Below are 25,269 nucleotides of genomic sequence, written 5' to 3' on the forward strand. Positions count from 1 at the left end.
CTAGACTTTATGATTCAAGTCCCACGATTACACAGTTTTTTAAATGCCACGGAGGACATAATGCTTGACTGATGAATGACTGAGAACATAACACTCCAATATCTCCAATGCCTGTTGTATAATGAATTACTCACTACTAGGTAAATAATACATTCATCGCATTATTACCGTTGACAATGTATTCATGTCTTGGCTGATATTTAATATTGAAGCCAGGAGTAGTGAACGTATCTTGCTCCAGAAGGACAGTATCTTTAATACTGCATCCCATCACATGATTGAGTAGCTCTTTATTGAAACCATATTATACTATCGGGCACAGAAAGACTTCCCAACTACCAATATCCTGTGGTGACCTTAAGTCATTGTCACAAACACAGTAGATGCTGTATAGTATAGAAGGAGCTTTTGTGAAACATCAGAAACAGGATATAACTTTGGATTTGGTTTTGGGTGCCTTTTTGTCCCTTTGTGTGGGATTTTCATATATTTTTCCACTTTCCACTGCTGTTCAATGAATGTAAATAAATCGGAGGATAGCTAATAAGGCTAGATAATTAAATGGTGCAACAGTAACACAGAGAACGATGAGCTGCTCTCTTGGGTAGTTTGATGGGGCTTCTCTGCTGTCATAGCCACATGAAAAATTATGCATTCCCATCATCTAACTGCACATACCAACAGTGGGTACAAATAAAACAGATATGAAAGCCTTGCAGTGACAGAGAAGGGAAATATGCAGTGGTAAGTGGCAGGGGGAGGGGGCTGGTTTCCAACATGGAAGTAATCTGGAGAGACAGGCAAAAGTGAGGCTTTCGTGGGCTGTTTTGTCTGTCTGGGGGGGGCGGGGGGGCGAGGTGCACTGGGACTTGTTTACCTGGGCTGCTTGTCATGCCTCCCCCATGACTCTCCTGGGAACAATGCAGTGTTGGGGTACACAGTAATAATCATTCCAGGTGGGACAAAGACGGCAAAGCCTTGACAATCCACACTGTATCAGGTCAAAAAAAAAAAAAAACAACCGAAGAATTCTCCTCTATTCTGAGTCATACATGAGTCACCTGCAGATCTCTGGTTTGAGGCTTCAGCGCTGAGATAATCACCCCCATATCCTCACTTCAAAATCCAGCCTAAATTGTCCAATTGACAGGAAACGAGAATTACCTATCTCTGCATACGACTCACCAAACCTTCAGCCGTGGACAGCTGTTTTACTCACAGAACCCTTTGTCATACGTGTAGCTCCTAATCATACTCCTTCCCCAGATATAAAATCTTCAAGCAGCCATTGGTGCTTCAGGAAAAAAAAAGATCAAGGTGATACAAGCCGATATTACAAAAATGACAAAGTGTAATTACTGAAAAACTACCAAATTATCTCGTAACATTCCATCTTACAAAGTGCTATTGTAAAGTTCAATGGCTGAACCATACAAAAATGCGTGTGATTTGATATCACTTGGTACATCCCGTTGAATGGCTACAGATTCAAAGATTTTCACAGATTTTAAGTTTCTCAGTGTCAGTCAATGACAGACACTAAAAATGACAGATCTCAAAGACTAAACAGACTCAAGGAGAGGGCACAAGAAGACTCTCATGGAAGTTCTCATAACTAATTCATGGTCAGGACGGTGGCACCAGACAACCACTTCTAGTTTCCCAAGTTCCCTGTTTTACCGGATTGTCAATGTGAGACTGTGTGTGTGTGTGTGTGTGTGTGTGTGTGGGGGGACATCATCAGTCCCAGGAGGCTACTCCAGTGACTGCATGTGCTTGTAAAAAATGGCATCTTGTTTCCACCGTTTAAAGGAGTACACATAGACTGCTGTCCTGCATAAAGCCTGAGGGAAGCTGGTAGCTTGCGATTATCCCGCTTGTTCAGTCTTTGCATGTCGCTCTCCCCGTTTCACTGCATGGCCTCCTCAGCCCTCCTGTTTTTGAATAGTCCCATCGGTGAGTTCAGAGTTCTTTCCATGAAAGCTAATGAAGTTTGGGATATGACCTGGAGTTTCACGCAGTGTGTGACCACCTTCGTTATCGAGATCAGACAAAGACAGACCCTAGCATAATGTCTCCCACAGAGTCTAGTAAACTAGAAGAATGCTTCTGTATGCCTTCGGACTGATGAGCACAGCAGCATAGCTAGAAAATAAAGAGTTAACTGACAATTTGAATCAAGATTAACTAATATATCCTACATTTTTTGTTTTTAAATGTATTTATTGGCTGAACATACAAAATCTTGCATAGTTTATCCTTATTTATATATGATTATGTCTGTATAAGATAGTAAATTTAGATAGGTAGCCAGTCCGTACAGGGAACACAAACGCAACACACAATGGGGGAGTTTAGAGACACCAATTCACTTTACTGTGCGTCTTCAGAATATGAGAGGAAAGTCACATACAATCTCCACACAGAAACTGGGGATTCAAATCCCCAACCCTGGAGGTGTGAGGGGACCATGCTGCTCGTGTTTCTCATAGTAATCACACTAGTGCTTGGGCAGTGGGTTTGAGTTTAACCTCCATTTACTGCCTGAAGATGTACCAATCGCGTGTGAAACAGACAGAACACAGTCATCACTCAAAGAGAAGTATGCTAGCCTTCCTCCTTTAAAGTCACCTGGTTCCCAAAGTGATGCAAAGCAGAAATGAGGTCTTCAGTCAACAGCACCAATAGCAGAATTCACAATTGAACATTAGGTGAGGTTTTGAGGAACAATATCGCCAAGTGTTTGTATATTTTCGTAAATGGCAATTTTGAAGTCGTACAGTCTAATTCTGTTCAGACATTGCACTTGGGGAAAAAATACAAACGTATCATATTTCATAACTGCATGATATACATGGGGTTCAGCTTGTCAATAATACAACTAAATTCAATTCCACATTTTAATAAACTGCATTAAACACTACCGAATGTTACAAAAAATGTTTTAAACCGCCATGATAATTAAAATGAATAAAATTGGCCCAGTATCTTCTCTGCCGATCTTGACACACAGTAGCTATCGGCTTCCTGCAGGAGCTCTCAATGGCTGCTCATCACCCGTCTCTAAGCATCTGCTTCACCTGATTTGCTTCCTTGCTGAGCTCTGGGCACAGACTCAAATAACCCTGTGCCACAGCTTGGCATCAAAGAGACAGAAAGTCAGGACCAGCACTTTGACCAGACAACGAGACACAGTACAGCTTATTTGGCAGCCTGAGAACTCTGGGAGATCCAAACTGAGCTGCTTAGAGTAGGCTGGAGTATACTGGCAGGCAGTCAAGAGCCAAAATCCTATTTCTGCTATAAGCCCAGTAAAAAGCATGGCTATACGGAGCCATGCCTGGTTAATTCATTTATCAACCGTGAGAGCTGATGATGTGGAGGGTGGAAAGAAGACTACAGCACATTTGCTTGGCACTGGAACAATTTAAATTACCATAAATTGTGTTTTATTGCTTTGTTAACTCAATATTTAAAATGGGCATGAAAGAGAACATAAGGAGAATACATTTAAACTAAAACTAGTCTAAATGCTGAGGCATGGTGCCATCTGGAAATGTTATTGGCAATCATTGTTCAGAAATGTAACAAGTGTAGAGTTTAAGAAGAATAATGATCTCCATTATGGATATCCACCTTTCTTCTTTAGGGTGGAGCCAGGGGGACATGGAAGGTGATATCGAGGTTCACCTTCATTATTATTATTGCCCTACCAATCCGAGAAAGAAATCAATGGTGTGAAAGCATGCTTGCAGGCAGAGGTCATGCATTTCGAATCGTGCAGTTTCTGTTACTCACATGAAGAAAGAATGTAGTTCTCCATTGTTGCTTAGACACATCTATCTATCTATCTATCTGTCTGTCTGTCTGTCTGTCTGTCTGTATATATATATGTATGTATGTATGTATGTATTCTGTATATGTAGAATATTATATATTCTATATTTATGGTTTTCGTCATCATATATACACTTTTTCAGCATAAAATGATTCCAGCAATACAGACTAGCCTATGCAGACAATACCACCAGCCTTTTTTTATATTTAAATGGTGTAATACCGGACACACCGACACAGCAATAGAACCTCAAAACTAGAGCTGAAGATACAAAAAAGGCCAGTTTCTGAGCTTTTTCAAATAGAATGTTAATGTGAGATTTCACTATTATAGCATGCTGAAGTTGTCAATATGGACCATTGGGAAGAAAATGATTCACCCTCATGGAAAGCACCATCGTCTCCACCCATTCGCCCTCATGGAAAGCACCATCGTCTCCACCCATTCGCCCTCATGGAAAGCACCATCGTCTCCACCCATTCGCCCTCATGGAACGCACCATCGTCTCCACCCATTCGCCCTCATGGAAAGCACCATCGTCTCCACCCATTCGCCCTCATGGAACGCACCATCGTCTCCACCCATTCACCCTCATGGAAATCACCATTGTCTCCACCCATTCGCCCTCATGGAAAGCACCATCGTCTCCACCCATTCGCCCTCAAGGAAAGCACCATCGTCTCCACCCATTCGCCCTCAAGGAAAGCACCATCGTCTCCACCCATTCGCCCTCATGGAAAGCACCATCGTCTCCACCCATTCACCCTCATGGAAAGCACCATCGTCTCCACCCATTCGCCCTCATGGAAAGCACCATCGTCTCCACCCATTCGCCCTGATGCAACATGTTTTCTGCCGTTTCATTTGGCCCTTCGGTCTCTTCCATATTCTAATGGTTCCCTTTACAAAGCTTTGACGCCTGCACCAGCACTCTCAGTTCTGCACCCGGGCCTGGTCAGAGTAATTTCACTTCAGACATGCTTCTGTGGCCAAGCTGTTGTCCCCAACCTTACCTCATTACCGACAGATGACCCCTCAGACTACAATTTAACAGCCACTATTTGCAGTTCTGTATTGTTTTCAGAAACATTATGGCTCAGTTTAACTTGGAGTTAACTGTCCGGAAAACCCCAGCACAACACTTTCCCTCAAGAATGCGTTGGGGAAAATAAAATGGTATTATGAAATGCTACAAATATTTTGGCTGATATAACAAGAACAAACAAACATCACCCCTTGCCCTAGAGGCTACCTCCCCCCTTTTTGCAAACTTGTCATCATCCAAGCAGGGCCCCCTTCCTGCACGATTTCCTGAGTTTGTCTCAGAGCATTTGCGTTCCCAAGCCTCCTACAAATGTCAAGCCGAGTAGAAGGGATTACCGGACGGAAGTTGTGCAGTCTCACACCATCCTTAGCAGGCATTCCCATACCTCCCAAAAAAACTGAACCACAATAACCTCTGGATGACATCACAGCACTTTGAGATAAAGACCACTGTATGAAAAATCGGATCCATTTCACCTTTACAGTTTGCTCTGACCATCAGTAAATGCCTTCCTAAGAAAAAACAGGCTTTTATCACCATGGATTGGGCTCATTTATACACAGAGAGGAAGAGAAACATCCCCAGGGAACTCACAAATCTCAAGTGTCCTTCAGTATAAATGATCCACAGGCCTCTGTCTACCCTAAGGGCGAGTCTCCTTCAGTGCATTGAGTCTGTCTAATAAGCAACTTGAAGCCAAAATGATTGAACTCTTGGGGGAAAAGTGGCACCCCCTCCCATTCTAAAATTCCTTTTTGAAGCATGGTGGTTTCTTTATGGAAAGCATCTTTAAGATGCTACTCCATTTCCACACCATGGATCCATCCTGTATTTGCCCCTCAAATATTGCTTCTCGCCCCTGTGGTTCCGAGATGCATTTAAAGCGCTACCTTGGAACACAAACTTAATTCAACCTAGAAGGCTGGTTGAGTTGAAATTTGGTCAAGTTACAAGTTGAATTTCCCCATAAGAAATAATGTAAATGAATGTAATCCGTTCCAGACCACCTAATGATTGCCTATTTAAACGTATCTACCTACCCAACTAATAAGAAAAAGCATTAACGATCTAGATTAAAGTAATACACACGTGAAAAAGCACACATCCAAAAGTGATAAACATTAAATAAATGACAATCCCATGCTCCTAAACGAGAGCAAATACACTCAAGTCTCACTATAATTTCCTGCTTTAGTTCTATAGTTTCTCTCACTACTTTCCTCTTTGGTTTGCTGCTCTCAATGCTCAGTTTCTTAGGGGCCATGATTACTGTATCACATGATGTACTATAGACAAAGCACAAAAAAATTCACACTGAACACAGGAACACAGCTTTCCCACGTCGAACTTGGTCGAGAGGTACCGGGAGACAGAGTGATTCACAGGGTATCAGCATCTCAGTAGGTCTGTTCACCTCTGTGTCAGCCCATCAGAGACACCTCTGTCTGTACATGTTATAACAGATGTGTTCTGTTTTATCGTGTTCTGAGTTTTCAGTAGAGTTGCGGTTAGATTTTTCTCGACCAACCTGCTCAAGGTCCGAATTGGTAGAGTTGAACGTGTCTCGATCCATACAACTTTTAGCAGGAATGGTCAAGGTATAAGTCAAAAGAAATTCAATAGACCCATTCGATGTCTGAGTTGGTCAAGTTAAGAGGTGTTTGCTTTCCAAGGTTTTACTATACTGATAAACACCCTTACATCACACAAATAAAACAGCAAAATACAACAATAAAACTTTCTGGGCACAAATAACTAATGGCGTATAGAAATATTTATGCCATTAATATGAATCTATTTCAGCTACCATCAATCAAGCTGAGGGGGACTGGATTACATTATGCTGCTCGAATTGAAAATTGCTCCCTACCAGCTATTTCCATACTACATAACAGTTATGCATAGGAGAAATAACAGAGATCATCACTGTGTAACAGCTTCACTCCCGCAGAGATTCGGCCCCCATTCTCAGCAACCATAACCTGTCCACTAACCCAGTATAAAAGATTATGTGCTAAGGGCTCAGTGTTCTAACCATAGGAATGCCCTGAATTGAGGTGGTGATGTCATTACTGTATCTGACTCCCAAAAAAAGAAAAACAGACTTCGCTATACTAGACAAGAATGTAGTTTAAATATTAAACTATGACAGTCTCTACTGCTAAGCTCTTGGGATATACAATACATGGACAAAATTATTAGGACACACCTCTTCACTGAATTCAGGTTTTATTCAGACCCATTGCCACAGGTATGTGAAATCAAACACTTGGCCATGCAGTCAGGTTTACCAACATTTGTGAAAGAATTGGGCATTCTGAAGAGCTCAGTGAATTCAAGCATGGTACTGTCACAGGATGTCACCTTCGTGAGTCAGTTTGTGAAATGTATTCCCTGCTAGATATTCCAAGGTCAATTGTAAGTGGTATTATTGCAAAGTGTCAGCATTTATGAACAACAAAAAGTCAACCATGAAGTGGCAGACCATATAAGGTAACAGCGCAGGGTCGCTGACTGCAGAGGTGAATAAGTGAATGACAGTTGCCAATACACTGTTGACTCAATAACAGCAGAGTTCCAAACTTCCTCTGGAATTAACCCCAGCTGTGTGCTGGGAGCTTCATGGAATGGGCTTCTACGGCAGAGCAGCTGCATGCAAGCCTCACATCACCAAGGGCAATGCCAAGCGTCGAACAGAGTGGTATAAAGCACACTGCCACTGACTCTGAAGTAGTGGAAACGTTCTGTGGAATGACGAACCACGCTTCTCTGTCTGACAGTCTAATGGATGAGTCTGGGTTTGGTGGATGCCAGGAAAACGTTACCTGTCTGACTGTATTGTGCCAGCTGTAAAGTTTGGTGGATGAAGGATTGTAGTATGTGGTTGTTTTTCAGGGGTTGGGCTAGGCCACTTAGTTCATGTGAAGGGAACTCTTAATGCTTCAGCATACCAAGACATTTTGGGCAATTCTATGCTTCCAGCTTTATGGGAACAGTTTGAGGAAGGCACTTTTCTATTTCAGCATTTCTGTGTCCCAGTGCACAAACATAGGTCTATAAAGACATGGTTGGGTGAGTTTGATGTAGAAGAACTTGAGCGGCCTGCACAGAGCCCGGACCTCAACCCCAACAAACACCATTGGGATGATCTAAAAAGGAGACAGCAAGCCAGGCCTTCATGTCCAACATCAGTGTCTGACCTCACAAATGCTCTTTTGGATGAATGGCCAAAAATCCCAAAAGACACACTCCAAAATCTTATGGAAAGCCTTCCAAAAGCGAGGAAGCTGTTTTAACTGCAAAGGGGGGACCAACTCCATATTGATGCCAAAGGATTTAAACTGGGATGTCATAAAAGTTCCTGTGGGTGTAATGGTCAGGTGTGCCAATGCTTTTGCTCATATAGTGTACTGTATAAAGGCCACAACATCCAGAAAATTGCTACATTGTTTCACTTTATTGGCTGGGTCTGTTGTATAAATGAGATTAGTCCAGAGAGATTCCATTGGTTGATCTGCATCTGATGCCTGTTTACCTTGAATCTCATTTATCATCATGTATCTCTGGTAATGAAAAGACAGTGACGGTGAATTCAATCTTATAAAACACCTAATAGATCCACATTAAGCCTAGAATAACACTTTTATCCTGGCAGCAGTACTGTGTTAGTACACATCCATTACTTTCCCCGATCTTGATAATGTTAATATGGTAAAAGTCTAACTTCCAGCTAGGAGTAAAGTTGAATGTGAATTTCCAAACTGCTCCAGGCTACGTATCTGGAGAGATCAGATAAAACACATGCAGTCCACTGAATCAATCAAAGCTTGTGTACTGCTGATTCAGGGGAAAGCTTTGCTGATGTAGATACAGCACCTCAGTCTCAATCTATCACACTTTTACTGTGACCATATGAGGGTTTTTGAATATAAAGCACAGTGCAGCATGAGTTCAGGTCTGTGGTGAGGTTCTGCACATGCTCACTCAATAAATGACACAAACAAAAGTCTCAGGTAATCAATAAGGGCAGTGCATGCAAAGGTCAAGCTCAGAAAAAAAAACAAAACACTGCACTATAATGGGATTCCCTATAAATTGTTCATGATAGTCAAGCCCTGAAAAAAATCAAGCATCTGATTACATACACGTGATTTACATAAAATCATCCATCATTATGCAACTGCAGATGGCCTCATAGATTGAATCATCAGAGAATCACACCTCTACTGCACATGTGAAGACGTGTCGTCACTAGCCTGCACTTGTTGCATTTTCTGGTCATTCATTATTTTTTATAGGTGGTCTAAAATTAGATATCTGTACATAGAGATACCATGAAATTTTCTTTATTGAAAACTAAGTAAAAGCCACCCAGATTGCATTCTCTGTTCATTCAATTGACCTTCCAGCTTAATTTAAAGATCTAATGATATTCATTGTCAAATATGCAAACATAAATCAAATTACATCATAATGTAATAGACATGAAATCACACGCTTATAATGTCGTCCTTCACCTTTTGTATACCAAAGCTTCAAGTTGTGGCCTTGAACATAAATCATTAACATCAATTCATTCTTCGTTTACAGATTTAAAAAGAAAATGATTTTGGCTACTTGTAACACTGGTAAGAAAACATATTTGGGATCGTTTAACATCTGTTGTCTCTTTCACCATCAGTTATAGTGTCTTTGTTTTTCATTCAACACTGACTCAACAGAAGTTTATAATCCCCTTTTTTAGCAGAAAACATGTGTATCAGTATCTTGAGTGCTAAAAAGCCAATCAGTTTTGAGCTTGAAGCAGTGAGTTACACAATCCAAACATTCCGATAAATGCACACACAACTGTGCACACAAAGCTAGATATAACTGCCTACTCTTTGGGCAGTTAATGAAGCATCACTGACTGAATGCACAGCAGGGTTACCATGGAGATACTAAGGTAACTGTAGCTTTGAGTCAACTAGAAAAGTGTGTCCAGTACAGCTTTGAGTTGCTAAAGGCCCTTTGAGTTCCTGAACTGTTTTTACATACTCACTCTACCACCTCACACACTGCTGCATGACAGTTATGACTATGATTATCAGGCGTTGTCGAGATTATGCCAAATCTTGCGATCATATAAACAGCACGTTTCCTGCCTTCTGTCTAGGTCTTTAAGTTTACTAATGGCATGTTCATCATCACTGAGTCTATCCATCTTAGGCAGAAGAATCAAAGCAAAGCAACCCACAAGCACCTTACATCTTTCCAAAGTTGTGTCAGATGTTTTCCTGCTAAAACGTGCTAATAGGATGTCTTGCTTTGTGAAGCTGTTATCAAGGCAAATGCTGGCTTTATTGAGGAACCCATCATTGAGATAATTTCCATCTTTCTTTAGCACTGCTTAAATTTCAGTTTTGTATATACAGTAAACCCTTCACATTCGCAAATGTGACATTTGCGGTTTTGGCTATTCGTAAGTTGGCTGTGAACAATTAAATGGGAACAGACTAGCAGCTTCCCGAATGACTGCAGAAACTCACCAACGACATTTAAGCCAAGAACAATACTAAAAATGATTCGGATGATTTTAAGTCTTTGTGATGCATAATATTTGTTTGTGTAACTGTATAATATATTTTTAATAGGCCCTATTAAAAGTCTTGGTCTGGGTACATAATACATCTTTGTTTCAGCAACCAGTCTCACTCATGTGTTAGCTATCTTTGTGACCATGGAATCTTGCGTAACTTTTAAACTATTCAGTGCCAATTTTCCATTTTTAATAATGGGTCCACAATGTAGTGCTTCTAATGCATATAGAAGTAACTTTGTACATCCAGGGGCATTATTTCGATGGACAGTACAATATACACATATGTGAAGGTCTAGATAGGAAGTGACAAAGCAATTTGACATGCAAAGTGTACAGTACAGAACGGTTTGTTCAGAAATTAGGTAATAAATGGACTTTTAATGCAATCACTTAGATTACCAGACTGTTATGGGTTGAGGTTAGAGCTGCCCAAGTATTATTCACCAATTTACACATTCGCAGGGATCTTCCACCCCAAACCTTCACGCACGTGAAGGGGTTACATTTTTTTCCATTCTCAATTATTTACAGAAAAAATGAGTACGTATAAGACTATAAAAAACTTTCAAGCAGGAATATTTAAACTTAAATTCAGTACTATATATTTGCATAATGATAGAATTTACATTGCAGAATATTTCTGAGGCTTGTTACAATGTGCTAGAGTATATATCACATCAGTCATATCTATAACAGAATTTGGCTAGAAAAGCTAAATGCACTTTCATCAGAAGATCTGTTGTTCATGCTACGCCCGCCACATTCACGACTGGCAGCTTTTATCAAGGCCACATTAGTCATCCACCTGTCACACGGAACAGGAACGATAAATCCGTACAATTGAAATTCTAATTGGTATGTTGTGACACCATCTACTGAGGCATTGTCGGGGTGTCAGAAAGTGGTATTGTGAGCCACAACAGAGATAACCGTATAAGGACTTAGCGTGCAAGTACAGTGTGTAAAGTGCTTTTCCCTCCCCATCTCTTTTCTCTGTTATTTTCAATTATTTCCCCTCCTCTTTCCAGGTGCACCCGTACTACCATTGTTACACTCAAAGCCCCATCTTGTTTTATCTAGGGAGCATGGGGAAGGTCCCTAACACATTAAATGAAACTGGACGTTCAGGGCGCAACTCAACGAGCTTTGTTTGGGGCTCAGTCTTGCGGTTCATTTCTGTGGCTTTACATTTCCATCTTGTCTGTCAGACCCTTGTTCACTGGGTGTTAGTTTTTTGGCAGTCTGTGGCTCGGCAGGTTAAGGTTTAACGCTTGTGATACGTTGCCAGTTCAAATCTCAAGGCCGTCAGAGTGATTTCACTGCCCCAGAGCAAAGCCCTTAATGCCCAAATGCTCCAGGGACCCGGCCATCTTAAAAAGATATGCTGATTTAGATAAAAGCGCCTATTAATAAATTGTACATGTAATTAATTTAGTCAAATCTCATCTTCTATTGCCCTCTCCTGGTCTTTGTATCTTGGTTCCTATCCCCAATCATCCACCTTGAAGTCCCCTTTTTGAACACCTCAATCGAGAGCCGTCTGATGGTTTTGTGTTTCTTGTGGTATTCTGTCCAATAAGAGCAGAAAACCAAGCAATATGGGGCAAATGGTGTGGTATTGGGTGCTTTGCTATTTTGTCAGATCTTGGACTAATGAAACGTATTTACTGACCTTAACAAGTCCAGTCATGGTAAGGGAAGAGTTAAGACACTATTAGTGCTTTCTCTCTCTATCACAAGTGTGCTATAATTTAGAGTTTCAGGATGAGCAGAGTGATAAACACTCCCCTGAAACCGAGCGCTGTCGGAAATATCAAATCACATTCTGCTTTGCAGTCATTTTGTGAGCCAGCAATGAAGGATCCGCTCAGCCGTAGATTAACATAGGGACTTAGCATCGCGCAGTGCTGTGTATGGCATACTGGACTTAATGCTTGCCCTAAAATTGAGTCCGTGATAATTTAGTAAAAGGGATAAAAATCTTTTAGTTTAATGGCCTATAGATTCATTATGCTTTATACATGCCTGTGACCTTATTGAGTATTATACTGTACAGATATGTTTTAAGAGTTGGTATTATGAAACTGGCTTGACACACAGAACTATAATGAGCCAGCTATGACTTGATAGCACAGTAATAACTAAATAATGAAAACCAACAGAGCATATGACTAGGGACGGCTAGAGATAGTACATGGATAATCCCACAAGTCAGTCCAATCTCATAGCATATAGGCGGAAAAAGAAATCAATAGCTATAGAGAATGCATAACACCTACAAATTAATTTTATGGAATTCATAAACATGAATTTGTACTTAACAGATTATTTGACAACTGAAATTGAAGAATGAAGCATGGCTGTATGCATCTGCCCTGACAGGGAGGGATACCCCAGCCCCTTCCTAGGATGGGCACTAGGCTCACTGTGGGGTAAGTGGATGTATCAATATCTCATCAACAAATGGCAATCGTGGCAGTAAAAACGGTGTATATGTGAATGGGTTATTAGGGATGGCATGGCACCTTGCAGTTACCAACAAGCTGTCTGAGAAGAAGTATTAACTTCTGAAACTACTATTTTTATCTAGTCCAAAAGTTCAATAAGTGCTTCAGCTTCTTTGGTATGGCTTGGAGATCCTGTACTAACATGCTTTGTCATGTCGGTTTGACCTCCCTGAAGTACAGCTTAAGTGTCTTCACAACAAACCATGGTTTCATCCTTCCACTCTTTTAGAAGCCCCACCCAGTTCCTGACCATCAGCAGAGCCTTTTCAGGCTTGAGGAAAGAACGAGCTTCCAGACAATAGAGTTTTCAATATAGTTTCCTCTTCATTTTTATAATTTTCATTTTTGTTCAACTTTGCACTCGTCTTAATATTATTCTTTCAAGCTACCTGTATGTTTTAAAGGAAGTGGTTGTGGGTTACCAGAACCATCTGACTAGTTCCAGTTCAACCCCTCAAAACCCAGGCCCTCCCGCAATACAATAACCTTGCGACAGTCCACACCGCATCTTTGAAAGATAACCTCAAACTGAGCCATGTGATACAGAAAATGAGAAGCGAACCAGGGTTCAGTGGAGAGAATCTACTGGGGCTTTTCCACTGGCATACAAGAACAGAGCTATACCCAAGCAATACAGTGAAGAAAGACTAGTTACAGTGTGTTTCCAACTCACTTCAGTTTTTCACTGCTGAAGGGCTGGCCTGGTAAAGGCGTTGCCGGGTTTGGAGAGCGACAGTTTCATAAAATCAAAAAGACACTTCTTATTCACACGATGTATGTCATGATTTATTATGTGCTGATTTCTGCTAGCAACCCTATGAGAATCGTTGTCTCATGTTAACATCAAACGCCAGCAGAATTAGCTTTCATTTCCGTAAATTTCCAAGAAATCACTGGATGGTGTCCATAGAGGGTCATGTAGTGAATGAGGGAGAGTCATTCACTGTGGGCCTTGCCACACTGTTCTCCAGCCTTTACAGTTTTAACCTGCAGTATCAGGAAGAAGCATGCTGCACACAGGAATTTATTCAAAGGTGCTGTGGTCATTTTTATCACTTCATACATTGATACAAGTGAATTGTGTTGCATTGAAGGCCAGGGGACATCATGTAAAAATGTCCACCTTTGCTTGTTTGTCAATGTGTAGATGCTTCATTGACATTAACCCACAACGTGGATCAAAGGCTCACAAAGGAAAAGTCACCAGCAAGCGAACTGGCAAGGTTTCCAAATGAATTGTCCTTAATCCACTTGTGTGCAGGTTCATGAGGAAACTGATGGACTTCCAGTGGGATTTTATATAATGTGAGCATGGAGGAGATGCAAAGTCAACCAACAGACCGCAGGACACAGGCTCTCACAGCCATTCACTAGTGCCCAATTTAGAGTTGTCAGTCAACCTGTAGATCCTGCTTTTGGATTGTGGGAGGAAACCGGATCCCCCGGTGGAAACCCACACGAACATGGGGAGAGCATGCAAAATCCACACAGAAATGCCCAAATGCCGCTCAACCCGGGGATTGAACCCAGGACCTTTTCGCTGTGAGGTGCCACCTTGCCACCCACATATATTGATATATTTACAAAAATCATCACTTGTATTTAGCCATATATTTAGTTAGTGAATGAATATTTTTAATGCATTATTATGTTCACTTTGTTACAGATCTCCAAAGGCGAGTGCCAGGCTTACAATGAAACGGTCTCCAAAATCAGTGGCATTAAACATCCAACAACCTTCAACCCTCTTCTAATTTCATGAAAAGTAGAAGAAAATGCCTTAATCCATATGAGGTTGGAACGTCTTGCTCTCCAAGATCCCACCCTAACCCTCATCTCTCAGAGTCTGTCTCTCTCTCGCCTCCCTCTCCTTCCAACCCTCAAACAGATGTCAGTTAGCAAAGGCTCTAAACACCAAAACTGCAAAGACTGGTCCAGTGTTACTGTTGTTTTTGTTGTGTACATAAAAAGAAACCTGTTCAACTAACTTGAGCTAATTATTCATGTTGTTTTAAAAGACTTTTAAAAAGATGTTTATAAAAAGTGGTCCGTGAACAACTCTGTTGAATTGTTGCTTAGAAATTAAAAAGGCTTTGAAATTTTTAACATTGTGTGAATTTTGACAAATATTTAACAGAATTACAGTTATTGTGACTTTTGTGATGGTGAGTCAAATAAATGCTTTGCTCAGTTTATAGTGTCTGTTCAATATTTTTGCAATAAGTTAATGCAAGTTACGGTAATGTAATTAAAAACAGTATATTTAATTACAGTAATAATCTGTTTGGGGAATAACATGCTGTAAAATTACATTTTATTTGGTAAATATTAACTGCTAAAATACAGTAAAAGGTACAAAATTATGGCAATATCCTGCATAACTGATTACAGCAAAATACTATAATTTTATATACAGTAAAAATACTGTAATTAAACAGCATTTTACTGGCGAAACTGCTGCCAGTATTTTACTGTAATCTTGCATGCCCTTTTTTACAGTGTGGGAAGAAACAAAAGAGAACAACCTATATAAGAGTTGAAACAAGGGCAGAGGAATTGGATTGAATCTCTTTCCAGAGGCTAACAATGACCTACCCTCTTTCCTCACACACCCTCTATGCCCCCCCCCTCCACCCCCAATCATACTCTACTACCACTAGACAACAAGACAAATCCATTAAGCCTTCCATAAAACAATTTCTTGCCAGTTTCTGACATTTTTAAGGTCATTTTATTCACCCAGAAGGCAGGGGAGCTATGAGAAAACAAAACAAATTTAAAAGAGCTACAGAATCATCCATGAAGATAAAGGGTCATAATGAATTGTGACCTGTGGAACATTCTGTGTGGTGAGCCAAGGAAATAGATAACTGCTGATTTTTCTAGAACACCGTTCGACATGTTCCGAGTTCAGTTGTTCTGTAACGGGCAGAGCCATGTTCTGTTCTTTTGGAAGACTGGGTAAACCTTAACTTTTGCAAAATGGCTTAAAAAGGTACAATTTATATTGACATTTAGATTTTACAAGCAAATCTATTAAATCATGAAGCTCATGGACTGGCTATAGGGATGTGATTCATACGATGGAAAATCCAAAAATAAAAGGTTCATCAGCAAATTAGAGTAGACAAGTGAAGGGTCTTCCTCTCATATGGTGTACCACATTGACTAAATATACATTTTCTAGTAGACAGTGACAAAGTAAACAAGAAAAATGGAAGCAGATGTGTTCCGATACACTTACTTATGTCTGCAAGATCTGTACAATTGTCATGATGATCTTTCTTTGTCCAAAAGAATATCCCTACTAGGGCTCTGCAATATTACGATATATATTGAATGACAAAATAAAAATGCCTATCATTTCATATTATGCTCTATCGCAGGGGTGCAGTCCTGAAGGGCTGGAGTCCTGTGTAGCTTAATTCCCTGTTTCATCATAAATGATTCAGCTCAAGAGCTGTGTGGTAATTAGCACAAGGAGTTGAATCAGGTGTGTTAAATGAGGGGAAACTCAAAAATGTGCAGGGCTCTGCCCTCCCAGGACTGGAGTTGGGCACCCCAGCTCTATTGTTTATTTTGTGGTGTTGCAAAATACACTATTTACGGCAACACTTTTTCATCATTTGCATGACACGCCATTTGCATAACACGTTTTGCAAGATGACACGCCACCACATGGGATGAAGCACTTCTAACTAAAGTTTTTACTGGACTTGATTATTTGTAACCCACAAAAGACAATCCACAAATATGTACCATCCATCCATTTTCCAACCTGCTTATCCTTCTGGGTCGGGAGCCTATCCTGGAAGCTATGGGCATGAGGCAGGGAACAACCCAGGATGGGGGGCCAGTTCATCGCAGGGCGCACTCACACACCATTCACTTTCACTTTACTTACTCCAATTAGCCTCAGCATGTCTTTGGACTGTAACAGGAAACCGGAGTACCTGGAGGAAACCCCATGACGACATAGGGAGAATATGCAAACTCCACACATACGTAACCCAAGTGCAAACTTGAACCTGGGCCACCAAGGTGTGAGGCAGCAGTGCTAACCACTGCACCACCATGCCGCCCCCAAACATATAGCATTATCCACAAATATTTAACTATCCTCAAATCTGTATTTTTTATGTGCCATGTAAAATCATATTAAGAAAAAAAAGAGCGATTTGTACAAGTAAAACGTGTTTTGTTCTGTCTATTTGTGGATCACATTACATCTGTGACTTCTCTGCTGCTGATTTGCAGATTTTTGTCCAGTTCATACCGCTACAGAGCCCCTAAGAGGTCAGCGTGGGAAAATATTTTTTTAATAGTTTTTTTTTTTCGCAATAGTTTTGTGATCCCACTACACTTGCCCACTTGCTGTATGCTGCGACAGGATAGCATGGATAAACCTAAATAATACAGATATGTCCTGTAAAGTGTGCTTTAAGCATTAAACTATGGGGGACAATGTACACCATGTAACTGTAACATTATGTGTTTTATAAGGATTTATTTATAATTTCACTGTGTTCATTCACTACCAGTGACTTTAAGCAATACAGCTGGGCTATTGAATGTGAAGAACACACATACAAGTGCTAAAATATATCACAAACATTGAAAGATATTACATCCAGAAAACTGCTTATAAAGCTAACTGTACCATGGTGTTGGACTTAAGGTTTTTACTCAAATCCGCTTTCTGAAATATTTCAGTATAGATCCGCCTATCCCCACATACATCATCAAGTGAGACTAACAGGGGGGTATGTCTGAAAGTGGGTTCCGGAATAAGCCTTAACTGTGATCTACATCGGCATATGAGATGACTTATATCAGGATATGAGATTTTGATCATATTGCACAGCCCTAATCATTATCATGTTTATTTTGGGTGGATTATTGAGAAGCTATTTCACCTTGTAGCCTACATAGTGGCACCTGTTAATAAGTACTGTAGTTTCACTAATACCTTGGTATACAACATTATGAGTACTCCTGACATTTACCAGACTTTCTGTTCAATAGGTCCTATCACACCAGGGTCCAAATGTTTATCACTTGTGAACAGTAATGAAATTATCTGAAAACACAAATTTAAATGTGCACTTGCTGTCCTGGTGGGGAGGGAACAATGAATAACAGTTTCAGTTTTAGCTAACAAACAAAATGAGTTTAAGGAAAGTCAGCCTAACAGCCTAATACTCTGCCCCACGCCATTCAGAACTACAGCCCTACAGTCCTTTCACCGTCTTGATGACATTCCTATCTGCGTTTCCCCCGCAGCCAGCCAGCGGATATCTGGTCAGCTCTTACATTTCATCATCTATCCCAGTTTATTCAAACAGCCATCTCCACCAAAGTCCCAGACCCTCCTCGGCTTCCTACCCGTCGTCCGCAGGGTATTTTTAGAATTTAAAAACAGTCTGACCATTAGCTGTAGTGGGTGGGAGCTCAGAGCAACCATTAGGAGCGACTGTGGGCCAGAGGAAGACAGACCCCCCCATTGTTCACATTGGTCTGATAACCACATCGAAGTCCTGTAAGCTCAGCTCATTGTGGATGACACAAAATTCATGACAGTTGAAGTAAAAAGCTAATTAACTAGGAGGAAAAAACAGAAAAAAACACATCCCTGGCAGGCACAAAAAATCAAAAGCAAATTAAACACTTTAAAGAAGCAATAGTGGATCTTTGCACTTCTCCACATGCAGCTGAATCAGCTGTACTTGAGTAACAAACTCCCAATTCAGCTGTCCATCTCACACTCAACCCTCTCTGAGGGGCTCAAGGACTTGACTAGGCTTGATTCTCATTCTCAGAAAATCAACAACACCCATTTTTTGATTGAGGCAAAACAAAGGGATAAAACTATGATTGACAGCGTAACTGTAAAACCGCAATTCAAGTCTCAAATCACTGTATTTAGTAACTTGCCCCTTAAATACTATTTCCAGTGAGATCCTACGATAACAGACAGGAATGCTTATCACACCAGTTGTGTTGACCTATCCAGCACCCCAACCCATGAAAGATTCATTAAGGGAACTGCATCACATCATTATTCTCAGTGTGTGGTTCTCACTTTGGTTTCTTGGTCAATAATACGACTGGCTGGAGTCTTGGAGCTCTCCTGAGGCAAAGACTTATTATTATCTTATCTGTCCTGTCAATCACTGGGTGACTTCCTGCTCTATTGAAGGGGTGACGAGCACATATTTTCTAATGGACATTACAGCTCACCACAGAGCTGTACCCAACCCCTTTTCACAGGGCAAAAGAAGTTGTCCATTAATTTGTGTCAGCTTGTCTGTCTCCAGCCTAGTTTAATGACGTCTGCAGCATTTCAAAAAGCATGGAAAAAATTCTGCACCAGATGAAAATGACTGTAAAAATGGTTTCACACCAGGAGAAGGGCGTTAACATCTTAATTGGAAACATAGACCCTCGCTCTTACTACCTCATATATGCATTCCATGAAAAATATGACAGGGGCAGAATCACTCACTGCTCCACGTCCAAGCAGAACAAAAACCAGCAATCTGTGAACATGATCATTTATTTTCATTCCACCCAGGTTATTCTGTAAAAATGTCTTCCTTTTCAGATTCTCTACATGAATCTGCTTAGCAAAGCCTTCATCTGTGCATGACTTGGTGCATGATTCCTGAATATCACAATAGGAAATCCCTACAAAGGCAAAATAGAATATGGTCAGAATGTTAGCAGAGGACGACTGCCCTGTCCACAGCACCATTCCTCTGCTGCTCCTGTTTAATCTCCCCAGCAAGCACCTGCTTCCCAAGGGATTCTCACTCGTACGATTCATTAGAGTAACTGCAGGGCTTTGAGAGGAATGGGGGGGGGGGGGTGGTTGAGGGGACTCAGGGAATTCATCAGGGGATATTCAGCTATTTTTCATGATCTGGTCCAAATTATGCCTTTTTTTAGCCTCACTTTCAGGTCTCCATGAGCAATGCAACAATAGTGGCCAGTGTTGTGAGAGAAAATCATTTGGCAACCCAGTAGAACCACACCTTAATGCCCCACCATACTGCGGCGGAAAGATCCAGAGGAGCTGTTGATACTAGGAACTCGGTGAGAAATCCATCACCAGGGAACTTAAACCTGCCCATGTATTGCTCAAGGACAGGGTTCCCCAGTTCTGGTCCTGGAGCACCAGTCTGCAATATGACAAAATGTGTTGCAGACTGACCCTCCAGGACCAGTACTGGAGAACCTGCTCTAGAAGTATTTGGTCACAATAAAAATTCATATAGCACATGTATCAATACCAGGAAACTAACTTTTGTAACAAGGCTTACAAATACAAAAAAAATGCCTTTGTGCCAGAAATATTTTAAAAGGTAGCTCATAAGTAGTAAATCACATTAACACAATAAAACAGAACCAGCCCAAAGCAGCAGCAGTGTGGGTAGAGGACTAAAGCAGAATTCCAGTCACTCCATGTTTTAACTGCAATCACACAAAACTTTTAGTGATTTTTAAATGTCCATTTTCTACACACACTTCTCCAATGCAGGTCGTGGTAAACCTGAAACCCATGTAAGATTGTACAGAACATGAGGCATGTAACAGTCCACGATTGCACTCAAAGTGAGACAGCAGTTTAATAACACTGATCCACCTAAACCACATGTTTTTGGACTGACGTATTCAGAAAAAGGCAAAAAAAAAAGAAGCCATACGACCATCCAGAGACCTCTTTGGCTCTAAATGCTAATGAAACAATAAATTTAATCATAATTACACTTATTCTAAAAGCCTCTATTTCACCTTAACAGATATAACAGGTAAGTTGAAAATCAGACACAGATTACCGTACTAATCAGCTAATTGCACAGTCAACAAAAGCCTAATGAAAAAGTCAGCAGCTATGAAAAACACAAACATGATTATGATGATAATGGCTGTTTGCTTTCCTGTGGTAAACATTTTTTTCCCGTCCCCTCCATTGGCCTGTGTGCAATTGACTGAATTGCAGGTATTTGAAATCTACAAAACTGCACAGAAAACATTAGTCTGTGAAGCGTGACTGTAACTGGCAGATGTTACTCTCAAAGTGTAGAGGTGGCAGATTTGCTGACATGCAAATGCAACATGAAGCTAACGTCCTTCATTTATAGCACAACAACTAGATTTGGTTCAACAGTTCAAATCTAATTTCACACTGGAATGCAAACACTCCTCTCAAATACAACAGCAATAGCAAGATAGGAATGAATAAAATCATCTATGTATATAGCAAAAAACAGTAGACATATCTGGCTAATATTGTTTTGCACCCTGTTTTGCCCTGAAAACACCCTCAATTGATTAGCATGTGGACTCAAGGTTTTGAAAGCATCCCACTGGTAACTGGCTCATGTTGACTGACCCAATAGGACCTGCAGCTTTGTTGGTTGGATGTCTTTTGGGTGCTGATGTCCATGTACACATGGAAGACTTTCGAGGTTGCTCCAATTCTTGCCACACACAAACCTGTAACCATAAAACCAGCACCAGGCTCCGGGTATCATATTCCACTCCTGGGCGCTTAGAGACCCATTCCCTGCTTGTAGAGAAAGTCTTGGTTCTCCGAAACCTTTCAAACCCTTTTTATTCTGTCTCCTCCCCTTCACCAACAATGTCTAAAGTGGACCTAAGGGTTAATTAGGGGTTATAAATATTCTAAAGAAAGAGCAGGCGTCCCTGAAGCATTGTCCATTTAGTGTATGTTCAGCTTAGAAGGAAGGAAATCTATACAGATATTCTTAGCCTTATTAAGTAAAGGGTCAAATGAAGGAAACTGACCTTCACAACAACTCTAATCAGTCCTCAGAAAGAGGCAGATGTGAATACTCAACAGACAGAGCTGGGGACAGAACCCAAACTCAGAACCCAGGAGGGTGAACCCAAGAGCTACATTGTGCTAATGTGCAGTTAAAACTCAGGTAACAGCCTGCCTTTCAGTCTTCCATGCAAAGCGATAATGTCCAACCTACAAACTGCTATGGTTTCACTGTGTAACGAAGGGTGAAACTCTGAAGGTGAATGTAGGAGCATCAGGAAAAATGGGAAAACAACAAAAATCGAATTTCCTAATTGCAAAGCAGGGGAGCAATTTCCACCACATGTCACTGCTAATGATAAGCGTAAAGGTCACTCTCGCAGAAGGCGCAGTGGGATACTGGAAGAACACAGCTTCCCTGCACAGCTTTCTTATTCATGCAGCAGAAATGTCATTTGAACATTGGCTTCTTTTTAGAAACTTTTTGGAAAGCATTTAAGTCAGAGCAAGATGACTCATCACTTACACATCATAGTAAATATCCTATTCTACTCTAAGTAGATAAAATAACAGAAGTCTCACTGACATCAAGGGTGGTTATTCAAAAATGTGACTTTAAATATCATCTCAGACATTTATGACATGGATGACAGCTGATACCTAGTAACTGTCACATGGCCAAATAGCTTTAATCTGTTAAAATAGTCATTGTTCAGAATCATTTATCAGTCTGTCCGAAAAGAAAAAGCTGCATAATTGACAAGGATGTAGGGAGGTAAATCTTGAAGTTGAAGTGTTAAAGAGGTGGAGAGATTCTTCCATGAGAATTTTCTCTTCTTTATACATCTTGTTAAAATACTGCTGATGATGTGAGCCAGCTGACTTGATATTCACACCAAATGAAAAACTGAAGGGTTGTATTTGTGAGTTTTGCAGGGCCAGTGGTGGATTGTCCTGTAGTACTTGTTACATTATGCTACAATGTCAACACATATCTCAGTGTGCCAATAATACCACCACACCAAGAATGTGTACTGGATAAGTGATTATAGAAAATGGATGGATGGATAGTTGGATGAATGGATGATGCAGCCTCAGTTACTGTAACACATAGGGCACATTTCCACTAACACCAGGTACCATAGTTTTGGTACTTCAAGGTGTTAGTTTTCCACTGATGTAAAAAGTGGTGCCAGCGCTGAATGACATCACAATTTGAGGTGTGATATTCTCTACTGAATTTGTAAAATGGCTATAGTATATTATAGGATTAGAAGACCAGCATCGCATGTTATGCACATCCAACTTACACCGCTAGTGAAATTAAGAAAAATTTCTTACTTTCAATTCTGGTTGGACATTGTACCGCAGGAGGTTAAAGTTTCGCTAAAATATTTTTACTCTGTTACTCGGTCATAGGAAAAAAACTAAGCAAGCTTTGCAATTTTAATTATTATTCCTTTTATAGATGCTTGCTGTATTACTATGTTCAACAAAATACTTTTTGTAATCCTTTTTTTTTTCTTGTCATGCCATCCGTTTTTTTTAACGTAATTTCTCATTATTTTCCGATTTCGAAGGCAGCATTTGTATTGTGTTTCAGAGGCAGACTATTTGCATAAAGAATCGACAAAGAAAGCGTTTCAAGTTCCACCCCAAAGTACCAAAGTACCAAAGAAGTACCCCAGCAGGTTTTGGTATTAGTACTTGAGCTGAAGTGAATGGAAAAGTGAAAGTACCAAAAGTACTGTACTTGGAGTGGTGGAAAAGACCCCTTACTGTAAATGTAGATAAAGGATACCCCTTATTGTAAATAATGACCCCAGTGATCTATATCTCAAAATACATCTTGAATTTCCCATTGGGATGGACGAAATTAAATTTGAGAAAAGCTAAATAAGTGGCTGGCTTGCTAATGGCAGTATTTGACATCGTCAGAAAAGCAGGAGTGAATGACCCTGAAACAGTGGATCTCACTTTTGTAGACTCGGCAGACATGCATGAAGGTGTACATCTACCACACAGTGAAAAGTACAGACATCTAATGTACTGCTAACACAGAAGATCTTCAGCTTAAGATGAGGAACATAAAAAGGCAAAACCCTGTGCAGGGATAAGCCTGTGTACTGATAAGCTGGCTCAGTGGGTAGCACTCTAACTACTCCCTTCAGCTTTGTGGTATGCCTATGGAGTTTGCATGGGTTTAACCCTGATACTCCAGTTTCCCCTGACAACATGCATGTAGGTAGCCTGCTTTCTCTAAATCGCCTGTTGGTGTGTGTGGTGTGCACTGCATCCCTCCCTTAGTCTGCCCTGCCACCAAGGACAAGTTCCAGGCTCACCCTAACCCTGCACTCCAAAAGCAGTTATAGAAGATGGATGGATTAATCTGAAAATAAACACACAAACCAGTATTAGAGCTTTCCAGATTTGAATTAGGTAAAAATAACTTTCAAAATGCAGAATAAAAAAGAAATGCAACTGGACACAAATAACTCAATTTGACATGTTTAATAAAACAAATTATTGGTGTGAAATACCACTGCACCACAAGTCACTCGATGGAAGAGCAGTAATGATTGAATGCTGGAGTCACAGTGAAAATGGGTTATTAAACATTATAGGCTTTAATGGTAAAACATGCATTTTATTTGCCGGTTTTGAATTGTAAGATTCAAAATGCAATGGGCTTTTTAAAACAGTCCTCCTCCCCCCATGACAGACAGCACACTGACCACCAGAATCAATGCACTGTATAGTCTTGTTGTAAGCCTAACAGAAGGGGCACCACACTGTAGTGAAACAGCACCTCAGAGAATTGAACGCCATTAAAGGCATCAGTGCAGTGCAGACAAGCCCTGTTTTCTTGTACTGGAATAGAGATGGGAGCTCTGGTGGGAGGGGAAGCGTCTGGAACAATGAACTGTGTGTCTCAGCAATAATGAGGCTTCCCTGCCCCTACTGGCCTATTCACAGGCCAGGACAATATAATACCACCCCGGCACCCTTAGTGTGATGGATCCCCACCCCCAAGATTTGTAGAAAGCCACCCCCCCTTTGGAGTTTGACCTTGAGCCTCAGAAGGTCTGGAAAGCGAAACGATCACGTGCCTTGGAATAGTTGCCCACAATGATGAACTGCAAGGCACGAAGACATTTATCTTGCAGCACAGAACTTTAACACCCAGTTAGATTGTAACCGAAGGCCCAGCTGAGACACAAAGCAGAAGTCAGCATCGCTCGTGTGGCAGGTTTTGCAGGTGCTTCCTACTGAATTCTGTGTTAATGCCAGTTACTATTGCTCAACCAATAAAGAAAACCAACTAAAATAACCAAGACTGAAAACCTTATGTTATCTCTTAAGCCAAGTTCTGGAAATAGCTGTGATAATATTGTTAAGATGCCCTCATATTCTCTCAAAAGTTTGTCCCAAAATAGATGAATATGGACACTCTTTCTCCCAAATGGTCACACACGGGTCCATAAAATGTTCTCCAGGCAAACTCCCCAA

General features: G+C 40.7%; 1 protein-coding gene across 2 annotated transcripts in view; it reads right to left on the reverse strand.

Moving 5' to 3' along the window:
- The window catches only part of LOC125725716 (guanine nucleotide exchange factor VAV2-like), a 103,849-nt gene that overhangs the window by 68,594 nt on the left and 9,986 nt on the right, over positions 1 to 25,269 (reverse strand). The window lies entirely within an intron of this gene.

Source organism: Brienomyrus brachyistius, chromosome 2, assembly GCF_023856365.1.
Source record: "Brienomyrus brachyistius isolate T26 chromosome 2, BBRACH_0.4, whole genome shotgun sequence".
NCBI classification, from domain to species: domain Eukaryota; kingdom Metazoa; phylum Chordata; class Actinopteri; order Osteoglossiformes; family Mormyridae; genus Brienomyrus; species Brienomyrus brachyistius.